This window comes from Lactuca sativa, chromosome 8 (genome assembly GCF_002870075.4).
Source record: "Lactuca sativa cultivar Salinas chromosome 8, Lsat_Salinas_v11, whole genome shotgun sequence".
NCBI classification, from domain to species: domain Eukaryota; kingdom Viridiplantae; phylum Streptophyta; class Magnoliopsida; order Asterales; family Asteraceae; genus Lactuca; species Lactuca sativa.
The window spans coordinates 330,911,669-330,926,386 of NC_056630.2; positions in this window are offsets into that span (position 1 = coordinate 330,911,669).

Here is a 14,718-nt window from a genome sequence, read left to right on the forward strand (position 1 = left end):
GTACCAGGCCCTTGGTGCTTGTTTTAACCCATATACAGCTTTGTCAAGAACATACACATGATCAGGATAATCACTGTTTACAAACCCTGGTGGTTGTTCAACATACACTGTTTCTTCGAGTTTTCCATTTAAGAATGCACATTTAACATCCATTTGATAAACATCAAAGTCTTTGTGAGCTGCATAGGCTAAAAATATGCGAACTGCTTCAAGTCTTGCAACAGGTGTGAATGTTTCTTTATAGTCAATTCCTTCTTGTTGCGAATAACCTTTTACCACTAGTCTTGCTTTATTTCGAATAATATTGCCATCTTTGTCGGTTTTGTTTTTAAAAATCCATTTTAATCCAACAATTGAAACATCAGAGGGTTTAGAAACTAATCTCCAAACCTTGTTTCGTTCAAATTCTGCCAATTCAGGTTACATAGCAACAACCCAATCTGAGTGTTCCATAGCATTCTTGACAGTTTTTGGCTCTATTTTCGAAATAAAAACATTAAACATACAAAGTTCTTGGTTTGTATTCAGTACCTCATTTTTCGCACGAATTTGAGCTCTAGTCAACACACCTTCTTGAAGATTACCAATTACATGTTCTTTTGGATGATTTCGTGTCCATTTCTCGAGTGGTGGAAAATTTGGATCAAATTCTAATGGTGCATCTTCAAATATATCTTCATTTTCAGATCCTACAACAGAAAAATTATCATTAACTTCATGAAATTCTTCATTATTATCAAGATTAATTGTCTCTGTTTCATCATGCTCCCCCTCAACATGATCTGTATCTTGATATTCTTGTTGATTTTGCGAATGCTCCCCCTCAACTTGATTTTCTTGTTGATTTTGCGAAGGCTCCCCCTCAACTTGATGTTCTTGTTGATTTTGCGAAGGCTCCCCCTCAACTTGATGTTCTTGTTGATTTTGCGAAGACTCCCCCTCAACTTGATGTTCTTGTTCCCTATGAACATCTGATGTGCTTTCACAAGTTATCGTTGATTCATCAGTATGTTTTGAGGATTCTGATGTTTGATTATCAGGAGCATTATTTTCTGCATCAATGGCCCTGTCAGGATTTCCAAAAATTAATTCATAATCAAAATCATTGATTTCAGAATTATCAATTGGAGTATTTGAATCTACAAGTATTGGTTGATTATCAAATTTACTATCAATTTGTTTAAGATAGTAATCATCAAATGTTAAATTGAAAGTTTCTTCAATTTTTCTTGTTCGTTTGTTGAGTACTCTGTATGCAACTGAATTCTGTGAATATCCTAAAAAGATGCCTTCATCAGCTTTAGCTTGAAACTTAGACAAATTATCTTTGAGATTCATGATAAAGCACCTGCAACCAAAAACATGAAAGAATTTTACATTAGGTTTCCGATTATTGATTATTTCATATGGAGTAACATTAAATATTTGATGAATGAATGATCGATTTTGAGTAAAACATGCTGTGGACACAGCTTCTGCCCAAAGATATTGAGGTAGATTCGCATATGTCAACATGGTTCTGGCAGCTTCGCATAGAGATCGATTTCTTCTTTCAACTACACCATTCTGTTGTGGTGTGTATGGTGTTGAAAAATTATGCGAAATGCCTTTGCTTGTGAGAAAACTGTCAAGAGTTTGATTTTTAAACTCAGAACCATTATCACTTTTAATTTTTCGCACATTCTTCTTCAGACTAACTTCAATCTTTTTGATAAAATCAATCATCGTCTGAGCAACTTCAGATTTCAACCTGAGAAAAAACACCCACATAAATCTAGAGAAATCATCTACAACAACTAAAATATACCGCTTTTTGTTTATTGTTGCAACAGTTGATGGTCCACATAGATCAATGTGTAGAAGTTCCAATGGATCAATTATTTTTGAATCTATCACAATCAGATGACCCTTTCGATGTTGTTTTCCTTGTTCGCAAGCTGCACACAGAGAATCATTTCAAATTTTAGTACTGGTAACCCTCGAAGTAAATCTTCAGTTACAAGTTTATTTATATTTCGAAAGTTCAAGTATGACAATCTTCTATGCCAAAGCCAACTAAGATCATTGGATGCTTTTGATAGTAAACACACAGCTGGTTTTCCCACAATCGGTTTGATGTCCAGTGTAAACATATCACCATATCTTTTGGATTTGAGGAGTATTTCATTCGTCTTGACATTTGAAATGATACTACCTTCTTCATTGAATACAACTTGATTTCCAGTACCCACAACAAGTTGTGATACACTTATCAAATTATGTTGAAGTCCTTCAACATAGGCCACTCTTTTTACTGTAAAGTTTCCATTTGTGACTTTCCCATATCCTTTTACTTGACACTTGTAATTATTTCCAAATTTGACAACTCCAGCATTTTCCAAGCTTCTGTAATCTCGCAAATTTTCTTTCCTTCTAGTCATGTGACGAGAGCAACCACTATCAATGTACCATTTCATGTCATATTGCTCGTCACATATCACCTGCATTTATTGAAAAAATTTAGGAACCCAAGACTTTTTGGGTCCATCATTAGTAGAATGAAACAATTTTTTGGAATTTAAAAACCATGTTTTCACTTTGTTTGTAACTGAATCAATTATATCAACATCATCAGTTCTAGATTTTGAAATATAATCATTCAATAATTTTGGATTTCCATTAATTGTAATCTTATCCTTCACAACATTCGCATTTTTGATAACTGGTTTCCATTTTTGAACTGGAACTCGCGAATTATGAGATGATGCACTCTCAATTGAAGAATTATTTGTGAACTTATCAAATGCATTTTTGATTTGTTCTTCTGAAAACTTCCCACTTTGATATTTCTTTCCTTTTCCTTCAAACCAATGATTGATCGTACTTACATCAGATTTTCCTTTTGTGTATGAAACTTTGGTTGGTTTTGATATTGAAGGATTTGGAAAATTTGGTTGTTTTGGTGAAATTTTCTTTTTGGCTTGAGTTGAGTTCTTCAAACTTGATGAATTATTCATGAATTTGCCAACATTTTGAAACTTTTGATTATTTGCAAATTTTTGCGAATTCTCAAATTTTCGATTGTTGTCATATTTGCGAATATATGGAACCTTGTCAACAGAGTTTATTTGTTTATGAAAACTTGATGACGTTTTTGAAATTTGTTCTTTTTCATCTCTTGATTTTTCATTAGACACAACTTTCCAGAATATTGCTTTTCTTGCTTTTCTTTTTGAAACATTATTTTCTGTTGAATAGTTTCCAACCATCAATTTGAATTCATGAGAATTTAGTTTCACTTCAACCTTTGGGTTTTCAACTTTTTCAAAAATTTTGTTTGATTTTTCACCTTTAACTACCCATTTTTGTGCTGATTTTTGTTCTTCAAACATATAAGAATTTTGGGTTAAATTGTTTTCTTCTGTACTTTGATTTGCGAAAAAACCTTCAGTTGTGGATTTTTGGTTATCTTTTTCAATCATTTTATGAAACTCAGGATGAACTTTCTCAGCATTTCCTGTAGTGACAAAAACTTGATTTGGAAAAATTATTTTATCAGTACATACAAAATTTGGAAATACTACAGTGTTAGTTTCCAAATAATGTGCGCCTTTATCATTTAAAATTTTGTCAAATTCTTTTGTATCTTCAAACACTTGATCAACCACAACCCTTTGAGGTGTTTCTGTTGAAATTTTCTTTTCTTCTTTATTTACATCTGTGTCATCAGATTTCCAGCTTTCAACTTCCACATTATCAAACTTACAATGTTGCGAAGTTGAAGGTTTATCAATTTTATCCTCTATTATTGAATCAACTATTATTTCTCTACCTTTGATCTTAGATGTGATATTAATGATTGACAATTGAGAACAATCAACCTCTTCTTCCTCTTCTATCTCACTGATTTCACTTATATTATCAGAATTTTCATCAATATCAGCATAATTCAACTGTGAGGAAAGAGTTGAATTTTCAGTCTTCTTTATGATTTTCACTTGTTCACTCTTTGTCAAACTTTCATTGACAATGTTAACCAACTCATCAGCATTCAGAAATTCATCAATTTTGAGAATACCATAAGTATATCTATCATCAGGTATTTTGTCAAATTGAGCAATTGTGCTTTCGCAATCATAAGAAACAACATCAACTTTTTCACGTTCATACTCAAGAAAAGGCAAAAGTTTCCTATGTTGTTCTTTGCTAATATCAGAAGAATGATGTAAAGCTGTTAATTTTGCATACATTCTTTTTTCAGAATTACAATATATGTTTCTTTGTGCTAGTAATAACCTAACATCGTTAGTAAGATTATTCCTATCACAATCTATATTTTTGATTTGCAATTCCAATTTCTCAACTCTGCTCTTCTTTATTTCTAAATCTCTTCGTGTCTCACTAAGTTGCACATTTAATTTCTTAGCTTCATTACTAGCAGACACAATAACAGAATCAAAATAAGCCACAGTATCATCAAATGAAATAATTTCAGCATCATAAGCAGATAAAGGAATATTAAAAGATTCAAGAATTGCACGTACCTTGGTTGTCATGGGTGACTTGTCAGTGGATTTGGACACAAAACATCTCCCTGAAATGTTCTCTTCGCAATTCTCAAAACTTGCGAACATTGCTCCATGTGTGGGATGCCTCATTTCTTCATCATCAGATCCTGAAGACCAAATCTGATAAGTTCCACTCTCTTCTTCAGTAGTTTCTCCCTTCGCAACCAATGACAATCCTTTGGTCTTTGCACGTAATTCTTCAATCTTCTCAGAGTAGTATGCTTCATCTTTAACTTTTTCTTTCTTCTCTTCTCTCTTTCGCAACATGCAGTCAGCTACGAAATGATTCGCACCATTGCAATAATGACAATAGATTCCTGAATCACCTTTCAACTTTTTCTCTTCATTCGCATTTTTATGCTTTTCATCAATTTTCTCCATCTTCTTCCTCTCCTCCCCTCCAGTCCTTGTTGTGACATTCTTCGCATCATTAATCTTTCCTTTTGGATTAAAAGGCTTTTCGAACAACTTTTTAACTCTGTTGTTTGAATAGAATGCTACAGCTTCATCATCGGAATTCATCAAAAATCCTTCATTATCTGAACCATCTTTTTCATCAGTTTCAGATACCTTTGAAACTAGAGCCAAAGGACCACCAATAGCTAGTTTTGATTCTTCATACATTTCTGAGACCTCAGATTCATGTGTTTTCAGTTGATTGTAGAGATCATTCAATTTGGTTGTATCAAAAATTTGTTGATTCTTAATCATCATGCTCACACTTCGCCATTCTTTGCGAAGTCCCATAATGAAAGTTAAATTGAATTCCATGATAGATCTAGTGATACCATACCTATTGCAGCGAAACACAAGCTCATTCAGACGATCATAGTAACTTTCAAGAGTTTCTGCATCCTTTTGTCTGAATTCCTTCAGTTCAATCAGACATTGCTTCACAGAATTGATCTTCGTCTTTTTGCTACCTTGATACTTTTCTTTTAGAGTATTCCAGATGTCTTTGGCTGTTTTACTAATACGAATGTAATTGTAAACCACAGGAGGTAGAGCACCTCTTAGTTCCCTCATGCATCTCTTTTCATTATCCTTCAATCGTTTTCGTTGTTCTTCAACATCATGAGATGCAGTGGATGATCCAAGTTGTTGAACATTTGTAGGAGCTTGAACTGTTCCATCGATACAATTCCAAAGTTCTTCATCAATTCCATTTAAGTAATCTTCCATTCTATCAGCCCACTGATCATAGTATTCTGGAATCAACATCGGAATTTTGGTTGAGGAACCAAGCAAGTGAGAGAGAGAAGTCATTGTATTCATGTTGAAGTTTGCCATTGATAAACACAGAAAATATCAGAAAACTTGAAAACTTGATGAATTTCAGAATTTGATCAATTGAATTGATCAAAAATGACTAATCGATTACTTGACTTAACAATTCAAATACAGAATCAATTCAAATCTGAATATCAAAAGTGATTTTCAAAACCAAAATTGCGCGGAAAATTTTGAGTAAATTCTGTAACTCAAAAAGCAAATGATTCTTATACGAAAATCAGATCTAAGCAGTTTGAATCCCGCTCTGATACCAATTGAAAAGAATTGTTATCGAGAATTAAGATACGAAACAATATATTTGAATAATGAAAGATGATGAACACACGAAGTAAATATTAATCAGATCTTGTTTTATTAAGACTGATTACAAAGTAAGCTGAAGAGAGATATTGTGTTTCGATATCGTGTGTCTACTTCAAGCCTAAGTCCCTATTTATAGGGAACTTACAAAAAGTATACTAAGTCTATACATTGAAACTTCGCATGCTACACTTCACATATAAAATTGACTTAGTAAAATAACATACAAAATGCGAATCATTACAAGACACACTATTCGACTTTTACAACTAACATCTACAAAAATGGTTTTCAAAATGAGTAAGGGAGGACGTGGAGGTACGATCAGCCGGAGCCAGTAAGTAACCCCAAAATACCATGCATGTTATTTGTTTTTGAGCTTTGATAGAACAACATACTAGTGATAGGCTAGGGATCTTCAGGATTTCATGATAATGTTGCCTGATTTATGATGCCTGTAGCCTAGGGTTCCTTGTGGGAGATTTTCAGAGTTCCTCTAGTGATGAGGGTTGAGCGTTGTTATGCATGTTTCTCTAGGGTGTTGTGGTAGTACTTCATATAAATATGGGTAGGTGTGGAAGGTAGTATGGGCCCGTACTACTGAAAACACAGGACCCATACGCGTATCAGGGAAACCATGATCTCTAGGGTCGGGTTGAGATAGTTGGATCCCAGGTTAGTGGGAAGAGTCTGAGATTTTGTGTGGTGTTTTTCAGTATGGAGATTCCGAGGCATGATGAGAGTAGATCCGGATCAGGATCGGGAGCAAGAAAGGGAGTCCCGGGCGGATCGGTACCGCCTGAGGTTATCGGTCCGATGAGCACATGTGAGTTGGATGCGAGGATTCATGAGATCCTACGTGATGAGATTGTTGAGTTGTTCCGGGCTGAGTTGCCAGAGCTGTTTGGGTCGATTAAGACCGCTATGGTTGAGTATTTTGATGAGCGCTATGCAGCTCTCACAGAGACGGATGCTGCGGCAACTACAGCGGCTGTAGCAGCGGCAGGGGGAGGAGCTAGTCGGGGTTTTGAGTATCGGGACTTCGATAATACGAAGCCTCCCACCTTCGATGGAGTTCAGGACCCGATTGTTGCTATGAGATGGTTATCAGATGTGGAGGGGTGTTTCTTCACGTGTTCATGCCCTGCTGATTAGAGGGTGAGGTGTGCTCTGAACCTATTGAGGCTCGGGCGAAGGATTGGTGGAGATTAACCATGGGGTCATATTCGGATGCGCAGAGGGCTGCGGTTTCATGGGATCAGTTCCGAGAGATGTTCAACACTCGTTATGTTCCGCAAGTTGAGAGGGAGAGATTGGCTCAGGAGTTCCTAGAGCTGAAGTAGGGTTCGGAGTCGGTGACTGAGATCACCAAGATGTTCACTGAGAGGGCAATGTTTTGCCTAGAGTTCTCTTCAGAGCAGGCTCAGATGTCTCGATATCTGAGCATGCTCAAGAGGGACATCAGGCAGTTTGTGTCTGCACAGAGGTGCAGGACATTGTTGGAGTTGCAGGAGGCCGCCATGCGACATGAGTTAGAGATTGAGTTGCAGTTGCGTGAGCTGAGGCAGGCTCCGGTGTAGTCGCAGCCGGCGCCGAAACAGTCCAAGACCGTTGATGTTAGAGTGGGGGATCTGAGCAGCCACACTTGTGGGAACTGTGGGAGGGGTCACACCGGAGTTTGTAGGTCTAGTGGTGCATGCCGCAAGTGCGGAAAGGAGGGGCAATATGCGAGGGAGTGTCGGCAGTCAGTGCCGGTTCGGGATTTGAGGATTTGTTATCATTGTCATCAGGTTGGAATTTGAGGGTCAACTGTCCACAGCTTGCTGCGGGACCGGTGCAGGCTCTAGCACCGGCCACTTTGAGGATCACTGGTGGAGGTCAGGGTGGAACGGAGCCCCCAAGGGCTCAGGGTCGTGCTTATCAGCTTGCGGCAGAGGAGGTCAGAGTAGTGTCGGATGCAGTTGCGGGTATGTTTCTTTCTTGATATCTTGTTATCTTGTGAATATTGTGGTGTATTGTTTATGTGCTAGTATTTTGTTTGCTTTTCGATGTGGTATTCGTCATTTTGCGGGTTGTGATTTTGGTTATGGGTTATTGTTTTGGGAATTTCGTTGGTTATCATCCATGAGAGTTATTAGTGGAAACCCGGAATTGGGTTGCAGGCCGGGTAGCATCTGCTTTCTGAGGAGTGGTTAGATGCAGATTGAGTTTCTTTCGAGCAGGTTGATCGGTGTTGATGTGAGATCTTGTTAAGGTTGTTTATTCTTGTGGGAAGCAGTCCGCATGTAAGTGTTTTCTTTGTGCAGAGTTGTTCTGAGAGGTCGGTGATGGCGACCGATGGTTGTTAATCAGTGCTACAATGGGGGAGAATTGGAGAATTCTCCGGGAGATCGATGAGTATTTGAGGGTGCTTAGCTGTTGGGATTCAGCAAGTGTTCTGTCAGCCCAGAGTATAGGCTGATAGGAGTAAGTGTCGGGCATGCGGGGCGGGATACAAACCTAGGGCATTTGATTGTGGAGGGCCTGGGAGCAGGCCGGGATCGAGTATGTATGATGGAGTTAGAGTTCGGAACTCCTAGACGGCTAGAGAGGTATGCATGGGAGGATTTCCGGGAGGGATAGCTCGGAATGATGAGTGCTAGTGGAGCGGTCCGGATAGACTGAAGGCCGGAAGGCGTACCAGTCAGGCCGAAGGCTCGGAGAACGGTCCAGCCAAACTGAAGGCACTGAGAGCGGTCCAGATTGGCTGAAGGTTCTTAGAGTGGTCCAGATGGGCTAAAGGCCTGGTGAGGTGGTCCAGTCATGCTGAAGACTCTGCAGATATTGTTGGACCAGTTTAAGGATATGGATTGTGTATGTTGCAATGTGATTGCATTAGAAGGTCTGGCCCCGGGTAGTGATCTTGATTAGTGGAGATAGTGCATGGGCTTGAGAGTCCCTGCGACGAGAGTCAGAGTATGTGTGTTGGATGGATGGCGGATATGCTAAAAAGGGTGGTGTAGCGTTGGGTGAGCATCGTGGCTCTCGTCGGAGTGACAATATGGTCAAGTGGATTCCTTTGTAAGGATAAGAGAGAGGTGTGCAACTCCGCGAAGGAGTGCAAGTTCATGGAAGTGAAAGCGGCAAAGCAGAGTTATGAATAGTGTAATTCGAGTATGGTTATTGAGCAGCGTGTTTGCGGCAGTGGAATATAAGCTCATCCGGTTTGGGATGTCTACTGAGATCGCGGAGGGAATTCCGCAGATGTAGAGCCAAGAGACTCGGAAGGGATACAGGGAGAGAGTCTTGGGCTCTCAGTGTGATTCTGATCAGGGTATTGGATATGTATTAGTGGTTCATCCTGGGGGATGTTGGAGGATATCTTCAGTGTATCGGGTTTTCCCAACCTGAGGGTGTTGGAGCAAGTTCAGCATGCGTATGTGATTGCAAGAGGAGAACTCGTGGGAGTTGCTCTGAGATTGAGAATGGGTCTTTCCGTCATCACGAAATGGATAGAGTGGGATTCGGATCAGGGATCCGATGGTTCATGGCTTTCTAGCCCTTATGGGTCGAGTGATTGTTGAGATTTGGGGCAGTGATGCTTCATGGGTAATTCTCGGTTATTGAGTGTGATTATCAGAGGGTACAGCCGGTGCCCGACTCGAGACGGTGGTCAGGTCCGTAAGGAAAGAGAAAGTGTGTTTGAGTTTCGATGGGTATGCCTTGAGGGACTTGGCCCGGTTAAGGCCAGGTGGCGCGTTGTGGGAGTATCTTTGGGATTGAATTGTTGTGGGCTTCAAGGACGAAGCCTAATTTAAGTGGGGGAGAATTGTAACATCCCGAAATATCAAGAGTAGAGTTGAAGGGCTAAAAGAGTATATTGGGAAAGAGTGACTCGGCGAGTCCATGGATGGACTCGGCGAGTAGAGTCGCGATTTGGTCGTGTGTTAAGTAGCCGACTCGGCGAGTCAATAAGATGGACTCGGCGAGTAGGCGCTGAGTGGAGAAAACCCTAATTCTCGGGGTTGAGCCCTATATAAAGAACATTATGTTTCCTTCCCAGCCTCTTTATCACTCCTTGAGTCCCAGAAACCCTAATTTCGTGGAGAAACCCCATTGTTGAGCAAATTGGAGCTTGGAGAGGTGGTTGTTGAAGAGATCTTAGAGAAGAAGAGGCTTGGAGCAAGGGGCTTTGCTAGTAATTGAGTTTCATTGCAGTTCGGGCGTTCTTTTGAGGTAATATCTCGTTTTTGAGCTGCTATTTCCTAGATGCATCATTTTGGGGGTATTAGAGATCATATCTTTGGATGTATTGGAGTTTAGAGGTTAGATCTGAGGTTGCTACCTCATATCTGGAATGGAGAAGAGTTAGAATGCATGAAAGTCCCTGTGTTGAGTGTTGGATGAAGCTATCATGTCCCAAACCTTAGCCCTAATGTGCAACATGCATAGATCTCTTTGGATTCACGTAAAGTTTGCCACTTTACGTGATGGATGAGTTGTAGGAGGCTAGATCTATGTTTTGGATCAATTGCATGGCCTGGAATGCTTCTGTATGGATTCAGACCGGTGGTACGCGGCGAGTCACATGGGTGTACTCGACGAGTTGCTTGAAGATGAGCTGGAACTCGACGAGTTAGAAGAACAACTCTGCGAGTTGGATGAAGATGGCCTGGAACTCGGCGAGTTGTATGAACAACTCGGCGAGTAGGTTGAAGATAGCCTTAGAATCAGCGAGTCTGTTCTTGGACTCGGCGAGTCTTGTCGAAGAGTACCGATATTTTCTGGTTGAGTCGAGAATCGGCGAGTCAACGGATGACTCGGTGAGTTGTGGGCGAGTGGACTCAGAGTTGTTGAACTCGTCGAGTCTCGGGGTGGCTCGGCGAGTTAGGTCGCGGATTGAGGGAAGTTCAGATTATGGGGACTCGGCGAGTCATCGGGTTGACTCGGCGAGTAGAGTTAGTCAGGGGTTGACATTGACTTTGTCCAAAGGTTGACCAGTTGTCCTTCAGGGGTATTTTGGTAAATAAGGGTATTTATTGAGTTGAGTGTGTTGGTGTTCAGTGGAGGAGTTCGTGTCGGAGCTTGGAGCAGCGGGATCTTATCCTTTTAGCTGGCAGTTTCGAGGTGAGTTATCCTCACTATATCAACAGGGTCTAAGGCACCAATGCCGACCCTTATCGGATTGAGATTCAGGTAGTTGTTCTTATGTTGCTACTTTGATATGTTTGCATCCTGTGAGTTAGGATGGTATATGTTAGAGACCTGATTGAGATTGGTGTCCTGAGAGATAGGGAGAAGCTTTGTTAGTGATCTGTTAGGTCGGTATCCTGGTTAGGATGATGATATGTTATGTGATCTGTTGATCTGTTTGTTGATTGTGAATTGCTATATGATTGTATGTATATGTGCACATGGTTGTTTGAACTAGAGTTGGGTTGAGGCGGGTCCTGCTATGTGTTGTAGGCCAAGATACCCAGGGCGGACCGGTTGTCCCGAAGGCCCAGCGAGCGGTCCGGATAGGCTGTAGGCCCTGAAAGGGCGGACCAGACGTGCCGAAGGCTCGGAGAGTGGACCAGATAGACTGAAGGCCCGGTGCGGGCGGACCAGTCATACTGTAGACTCAGAGAGTGGACTAGGTGGATTGAAGGCCCGGGAGCGGGCGGACCAACCACACTGCAGACTCGATTTATGTGGATAGACTCAGTGGGTGGACCAGGTGGACTGTAGGCCGGTGCGGCGGACCAGTGACACAGTAGGCCCGAAGTGCATGGCTGTTCTATGATCTGATATGTTGTGGCATGTTATGCGTGTATGGTGTTAGTGGTTGGTATTTTGGGGATATCTCACTAAGCTTTCGGGCTTACAGTTGTGGTTTCATGTTTTTCAGGTTCTTCAGGAGACTGTGGCAAGGTGAAGGCGTGATCTTACCGTTCCTCGTGATTTTGTAGTAATGTGATTTTGGGAATACGTTAAATGTTTTATATTGAAAACCTTTTTGTAAAGATTTAATGGAATCGACCTGTTTTTGAAAAATTTAAAATTTGTTGTATTTTTCGGTCGTTACATATAGCATTTCATTGTAAAAGGTGTCCCTTAATAATAATGTAGTATTAGGTTATATAGTTAGAGAAAACCTCTTAATAACAATGTACAATTAGATCCCCTTAATATCAATGTATTACAATTTTTTGACATGATGTTAATGGATGAAATTGACTGTTTTGGTATATATTTGTTTACATATTCTTGTATTATGCGTAAATGAGTATCATAAAGATGCGTCTTAAATGCATATCGTAAATGGTTACTGAAGTTTATGACACGCAAATGTGTGTCATCTTCATTTATGACATGGTCTTCCATGATACGCATTGCGTGTCATAAACACGGGTGTCGTAAGGTTACGACACGCAAATGCGTGTTGTCTTCCTTTATGACAAGGCCTTCCTTGATACGCATTGTGTGTCAGAACTGCGCGTCGTAAATGCGTGTCATAAATGCGCGTCGTAAATATGCATCGTAAATAGATGACGCGCAAAAGCATGTCGTCTCTCGTTATGACAGGGCCTTCCTGGACACGCATTTGCGCGTCGTCTGAGCATTTTACAACACACATTGCGCGTCGTAAAAGGCTGTTTTTCTAGTAGTGATTATTCAAACCCTCCACAATCGCTCGTTCTTTGGAACTAGGAATGAAAGAAGACTGTCATGAATCTGACTGTAGATTGTCTAAAGTTTTTTAGACATAGCAAAAGTTTGCTGCAAGGTTCATGAGTGCTGCTATAAGATTAGAGTATTCGATTAAATGCACGCTCACTTGGATCACTTCATTGATTTTATCACGAGTGATTGGTGAGACGATAATATCTTATATTCGTGAAACCGAGATGTGTGAGTTGTATCTTTCAAATCGATTACACATTGATAATATGTAAACGCACCAGTAATTTGGTGTTTTAAAACATATTGTTGTGTGTGATTCGATGAGTAAGTATAAGCGAGCATTGAGTCGATTTTTATCTGTTCCTTTTTCCCAAAGTGGGATAAAAGCGATATATGTGGGCCCCTCGATGATTTAGTGATGACACCCTAATTGCTTGGCCAAGCCGGGACTAAGTTGATGTGTTCAATTGTAGTCTGTTGTCAGTCATCATAAATCGGAAGTTGGAAAACAATATATAGACATAGATAATGATTTAAATCCATGTCTCACGTCTATACGATATCTAGAATGGAGGAATATATGATCCCTTTTCTAAAGGACAAAGTTCTGATAAGATCAGAGTTGACAGCGGCTTTTGAAAGCTATGATTGCACATAAGGATCTGAAGTCATACGAAGAATAGTTATTAGACTTATCCAAGTGGGAGACTGTTGGATTAGTGTCTAAGTCCATAACTATTTTGGTATGTACTTGACCCGATGGTGCATGGTCCTTTTGGGTTGCCTTCACCAAAGCAACTTGATAGGATGAATTATGGATATAGAGGATTAATTATGATTTATTAATATATTATGAGAATAATATATTAAAGGAGAAATCATATTGTTTAATTAATATTAGTCTATAATTAATTAAGAATTAATTTTGTGGCTAAAAGAGATTAATTAAACTTAGAGGCTAGAACTATCAATTGTGTGATAGTTGAATATTGGGCTAATGGACTCCATATTATAGGAGTGGACAAATTTTATGGGGAAACCCATTAGAAATCGTCCAAGGCCTCTAAGGAGGGAGTCCATGGGCTGCTTAGGGCCTAAGCAGTCAAATTAGGTTTTCATTGTGAGATAACCCTAATGGCCTCACATATTTAAGGACCCCTAGGGCACCAAAAACGTGGCTAACTAATTCATTAGGGTTTCTAGACGTTTCTGAGTGCCTCTCCTCTTCTCCTTCTTCATCCTCTTGCTCTAGGTGTTTGTGAGCCATTAGAGGTGTGACATTTGTGAGACTAAGCTTTCTAAAGCCAATTACAAGGAGGAATAGATTGTTATTACTACACAACACACAAAGGTAATTTCTAAACCCTTAATTTGGTTCATAGTATGATAGATCTAGGGTTTATGGTTATGGATGATTATTGCATGTTCATTAGACAAACTAGATCCAAAGCTTTAGGGTTTGCATGTACACCATAGGAATAATGTTGTAACGACCCAAATTTCAAGCCTGAAAATTTCATTTTTAAATTAACAATTCCATAAACATTTTTAATAATTATTGCCGAATAAACAACACGTCACAAAATCATATTGTTGTGTCCCAAACCATAATGTCAAAAGTAATAAAGATCAAAGTACAGTCCCAAAAACTCCTTGTGGAAAACCATGTGTGTGTGTGATGCGCTGCTACACCGCCGACTCCTTCCCCTTCGACGAAGAGGTACCTGAAACCAAAACAAAAACTATAAGCACAAAGCTTAGTGAGTTTCCCAATCATACCACACACCATACAGTATCGTCAGTATCTTTCAACCTGTAACCAACATCGGTATCTTTCAACCGGTAACCAACATCAGTATCTTTCAACCGGTAACAAACATCGGTATCTTTCAACCGGTAACCAACATCGGTATCTTTCAGATGGTAATCAACA